This window comes from Giraffa tippelskirchi, chromosome 4 (assembly GCF_054371585.1).
Source record: "Giraffa tippelskirchi isolate mGirTip1 chromosome 4, T2T-mGirTip1v1.2.pri, whole genome shotgun sequence".
Classification (NCBI taxonomy): Eukaryota; Metazoa; Chordata; class Mammalia; order Artiodactyla; family Giraffidae; genus Giraffa; species Giraffa tippelskirchi.
In genome coordinates this window covers 155,991,206-155,997,255 of record NC_137278.1, presented here as the reverse complement: position 1 = coordinate 155,997,255, position 6,050 = coordinate 155,991,206, and the positions used below count along the sequence as shown (strand labels likewise).

General features: G+C 36.9%; 1 non-coding gene across 1 annotated transcript; it reads right to left on the bottom strand.

The window, feature by feature from the left end:
• Positions 1 to 42: 42 nt before the first annotated feature.
• On the bottom strand, positions 43 to 114 carry TRNAC-ACA (transfer RNA cysteine (anticodon ACA)). The gene has a single exon. It is a non-coding gene; the product is annotated as a tRNA-Cys (tRNA).
• Positions 115 to 6,050: the final 5,936 nt, after the last annotated feature.

Sequence of the window (6,050 nt, the reverse complement as noted above, 5' to 3'; positions counted from 1 at the left end):
AAGAATACTGGAGTGGGTTGCCATTTCCTTCTCCAGGAGATCTTCCCGACCCAGGGATTGAACCTGGGTCTCCTGCACTGTAGGCAGATGCTTTACCATCTGAGCCACCAGGGAAGTCCATCATATAAAAGTAATATATGCTTAGTTAAAAGTTCAGGTATTACTCAAAAGCTTAAAAATGAAAATATAATTGTTTCCCACCTGCATTGCTGCTCCTCAGAGATGAGTGCTTTTGACTTTCAGCTATTTCTTCTGGTATATATCACTGTATTTTTATTTATTTTTTTTTAATTTTTTTTTGTATTTTTAAATAATATACTTCATACTGTTATTTCTTGATTTATTAATTTTAGACATTCTTGATTAACTTCCTGTTAGGATAAATGAGAATTTAGCTCTTTACACCACTTTTCTGACCATTTTCTTTATCCCCATACTTCTCTCTTTTTTCTTAAATTTATTTTTTATTGAAGTATAGTTGTATTACAATGTATTAATTACTGCTGTATAGCAAATGACTCAGTTATACTGAGTCATATATATATATGACTATGTATATATATATGAGTTATATATACAGCATATGTGTATACTTTCTTTTTCATATTCTTTTCCATTCTGGTTTATCACAGGATATTGAATGTAGTTCCCTGTGCTATACAGTAGGATTTTGCATGTTATCAACAGAGGATTGGATATATACAATGGAATATTACTTAGCCATAAATGGTATATATATGGAATACATATATATAATGGAATATTACTTAGCCATAAAAAGAGTGAAATAATGCCATTTGCAGCAACACCGATGAACCTAGAGATTATAGTATTGAGTGAAGTAAGTCAGACAGAGAAAGACAAATATGATATTGTTGATATGTGGAATCTAAAACAAAGGGTGCAAATGAACTTACCTACAAAACAGAAATAGATTTACAGTTGTAGAGAATAATCTTAAGGTTACAAGGGGGTAAGGGAGGGAGGGATAAATGAGAAGATTGAGATTGACACATACACACTACTACACATAAAATAGAGAACTAGTAAGGACTATACAGCACAGGGAGCTCTACTCAATACTCTGTAATGTCCTATATGGGAAAAGAATCTAAAAAACAGTGGATATATGTATATGTATAACAGATTCACTTTGCTGTACACCTGAAACTAAAATAATGTTGTGGATCAACTATACTCCAGTAATAATTTCAAAAAATCTTTAACGATTCTGACAGTTTTGAAGAGTATTCTGTGCTGTGCTTAGTTGCCCAGACACATCTGACACTGTGACCCCATGGACTGGATTGAACCCAGGTCTCCCACATTGTAGGCAGATCCTTACTATCTGAGCCACCAGGGCAGACCAAGAATACTGGGGTGGGTAGCCTATCCCTTCTCCAGGGAATCTTCCAGACTTAGGAATTGAACCAGGGTCTCTGCATTGCAGGCAGATTCTTGACCAGCTGAGCTGCCAGGAAAGCACTTTGAAGAGTCTGTGCTGTGTGTGCTTAGTCACTCAGTCATGTTCGACTCTTTGTGACCCCATGGATTGTAGCCTGCCAGTCTCCTCTGTCCATGGGGATTCTCCAGGCAAGAATACTGGAGTGGGTTGCCATGCCCTCCTCCAGGGGATCTTCCCAACCCAGGGATCGAACCCAGGTCTCCTGCACTGGAGACAGATTCTTTACTGTCTGAGCCACCAGAGAAGACTATAGGCCAGTTATGCAAAGTGTCCCCCAGTTTGGATTATGTGATCCATTCTCATGATCAGATCCAGGTTATGCATTTTAGCAGAAATGACATAGAAGTGCATCACTGTGTCCCTCTCAGTGCATCCCATCAGTAGGCACAGATGTAAGTTTATCTCAGTACTGGTGATGTTAAGTTTGAACCCTTGGTTAAAGCAGTCTGCCATGTTTCTCCACTATAAACCTAATTTTTTTCCTATGTAATTAATAAGTAATTTTTGTGCACTAATAAAAATTTTAACAAATGTCATACAGCTTGGAGATTTCACAGCAAATATAAACACCTAATACGTGTACAAAATAGTAAAAGTAAAAACAATGATCAAAAAGTTCATGATCTTGATATTTCAAAAACACAGAAAGTTGTCACCAAACACCTTCTGAATTTTGGCACAGTTTTTACATTGTATTTTCCATTAAAAGAAATGCTTATATTGAAAAAAAGTAATTTGTCAGAATATTTCAACATTATATAAATGCCCTATTCCTCATCAAACTTTTACCCACTCATTTTAGAATTATTTATAATTTTTAAAATCAGTTCTTACTATGATGGCTGCAAATGGTGATTTTTAGCTCCATCCTTTCATCTATGTTTAAAAGTTGAAATTTCCATTCCCTTTATTTTTTATTTATTGTAAGAATGGATTCATGTATTCTTATTTTAGTCAATTAGTTATAGACCATTCATGTCATAATATGTTTCATATTTTTATAACTCCTATACCATAGCATTTAAAAAAAGCGATCTACTTGTTGGAGTTCAGTATTTACTTGTGGTTCTTTTTGTCTTTAAACTGAAAATATATTTAGAACTTCTAAATATTGAGTTATTTTTCCTTCCTATTCAATGTCTTTTATTATTCATTTGGGGCTTCCCTGGTGGCTCAGCTAGTAAAGAATCCGCCTGCAATGCAGGAGATCTGGGTTCCATCCCTGGGTTGGGAAGATCATCTGGAGAAGGGAACTGGCTACCCACTCCAGTATTCTGGCCAGGAGAATTCCATGGACTGTATAGTCCATGGGTTGCAAAGAGTCGGACACAACAGAGTGACTTTCACTTTCACTTTTTCATTATTCTTTTGAAGTATAATTTGGCTCATTCTTTTCCTGTTAGTATTTAATTTGATATCTTCCCCCACTCCTGCATCCTTATCAATATAATTTTATTTTTTGAATCCATAAAACATTAACATGATTCTAAAGTCCAACCTGAATTATTTTGAAGAAATCTCAAACATCATATAGAGACTTAAAATTTACCATTTGTAATGGCAACAGCAAAAATATAAGGTACCTAGGAATAAATTTAACAAAAGATGTATAATATCTTCATATAGAAAATTATAAAATTTTATTGTAAGACATTAAAGAAAGTCTTTGTAAGTGTAAAAAGATACAATATTCAGGAACAGGAATTTTTGAACATCAGGAAAAGGTATAGATGTATCAACTTCCCCCCAAATAATTTATGAGTTCAATGTGCTTCCAGTCCAGTCAAAATTCCAACAGCATTTTATTCAAATTAGGAAGCTTGTTTCTAAATTTAAATGGAAGAGCAGGAAGGCATGCAGAACCACGAGAATTTTGGTGAACAAGGTGAGGAAAACTTGCCTCCCCAAGCATTAAGATTTACTATAAAACTAATAATGTACACAAAGTAAAGACAGACAAATAGATGTGAAGAACAGAGTGAGGAGCTGATGCACGTGTGGAAACCTGGTATGACATCAGTATCATAATGAAGTAATGGGGAAATGATTCAGTGATGGTGATAAAACAACAATTTTTTCCTAGAGAGTATATTAAAATTAGATCCCTACCCCACCCCACATACAAAAATGAATTCCATAGGAACCAATACCTAAATGTGAAAAGCCAAAATTTAAAACTGTCAAAACCTTGAGAATATATTATGTCTTTAGGACAGGAAAGGCTTTTTATATAAGATATACACACAAAAACACAATCGTAAAAGGAAGAGTATCAAGTCTGACTACAGTTAAAATTCTTCCCAGGTGGCACTAGTGGTAAAGAACTTGCCTGCCAATCAGGAGACATAAGAGACGTGAATTCCATCCCTGGGTCAGGAAGATCCCCTGGAGGAGGGCATCCAGATCCACTGAAGTGGCAACCCACTCCAGTATTCTTGCCTGGAGAATCCCAAGGACAGAAGAGCCTGGAGGGCTACAGTCCATAGGGTTGCAGAGTCAGACACGACTGAGTGACTAAGTGACTGAGCACAGCACAGCTACATCAAATACATACCTTAGGACTTCCCTGGTGGTCCAGTGGTTGGGAATCTGCCTTGCAATACAGGGGATTTGGGTTCCATCCCTCATCTGGGGACTAAGATCCCACATGCCATGGGGCAACTAATCCCATGTGCCACAACGGAGAGCCAGTGTGTGGCAGCTAAGACCATAGATGGCAACTGCATTTACTATGAAGCCAAATAAATAAATAATATTAAAAAATACATACCTTACATAGGTCAAAAGATAAGATGCCGATTGGGAGGTACATTTGCATCAGAGGTAACCACAAAGTTTTATTGTTAAGAAATAGAACTCCTTGAAATTAATAAGCAAAAGAAATCTTGGTAGAAAAATGGACAAAGGAAAAGAAAATCTGCATGGCCAATAAACATTCAAAATATGCTCATTTTAATTAACAATTGGAGAAAAGCAAAGTAAAACCATAGTGAGATACAATTTCACATTCATCATACTGCAAAAAATTACAAAGCCAGCCATACAAAGAGTGAAATTGTAGATCAAGGGGAGATCCTACACTTCTGGTGCAAGGGTTAATTTGTAAAATCCTTTGGTGAGCAATTTGGAAAATATTTGATGAAGTTGAAATGCATTTGCACTCTCAGATGCATATCATTAATATCATGTACACAAGATTTGTATGAGAATCTTAACTGCTCTATTGTTTGAATCAGGATAGATTGGAGACAATTTTTCTGTCCATTCACAGGAGAATGGATAAACTGTAGTATGTTCATACAATGGTCAGTCTGTCTCTGTCTCAGTATCTCCCTATCTGTCTATCCATCTGATGCTTAACATGAATAAAGTTAGACTATGTGTATTAATGTGGGTAAAATTTAAGAACATACTAAGTGAAAAAAATTAGTTGCAGAAGATATGAATAGTGGTATGATATCTTTTGTTTAAAGTATTAAAACTAGTTCAGTTCAGTCGCTCAGTCGTGTCCGACAGTTTGCGACCCCATGAATTGCAGCACGCCAGGCCTCTCTGTCCATCACCAACTCCCGGAGTCTACCCAAACCCATGTCCATCGAGTCGGTGATGCCATCCAACCATCTCATCCTCTGTCGTCCCCTTCTCCTCCCGCCCCCAATCCTACCCAGCATTAGGGTCTTTTCCAATGAGTCAACACTTCGCATGAGGTGGCCAAAGTATTGGAGTTTCAGCTTCAACATCAGTCCTTCCAATGAACACCCAGGATTGATCTCTTTTAGGATGGATTGATTGGATCTCCTTGCAGTCCAAGGGACTCTCAAGAGTCTTCTCCAACAACACAGTTCAAAAGCATCAATTCTGCGGCGCTCAACTTTCTTCACCGTCCAACTCTCACATCCATACATGACCACTGGAAAAACCATAGCTTTGACTAGACAGACTTTTGTTGGCAAAGTAATGTCTCTGCTTTTAAATATGCTATCTAGGTTGGCCATAACCTTCCTTCCAAGGAGTAAGCGTCTTTTAATTTCATGGCTGCAATCCTAGTAGAAAGTGTCACATACTATTTACGGATATGTATCTATATAGGAAAAGTACTGAAAATTTTATTAGGATAATAAATACCAAATTCACTATGGTAATTACCTTTGAGGTTTGAGGAGGACTATGTTGGAAATGTCAGTTGAAATAATAATACTATATTTCCCAAGTTTGGTGTTTGATACATAGGTGTATCTGTATGCAGGTCAGAAAGCAACAGTTAGAACTGGACATGGAACAATGGACTGGTTCTAAATCAGGAAAGGAGTACATCAAAGCTGTATATTGTCACCGTGCTTATTTAATTTATATGCAGAGTACATCATGAGAAACACTGGGCTGGAAGAAGCACAAGCTGGAATCAAGATAGCTGGGAGAAATATCAATAACCTCAGATATGCAGATAACACCACCCTTATGGCAGAAAGCAAGGAAGAACTAAAGAGCCTCTTGATGAAAGTGAAAGAGGAAAGTGGAAAAGTTGGCTTAAAACTCAACATTCAGAAAACTAAGACCATGGCATCTAGTCCCATCACTTCATGGC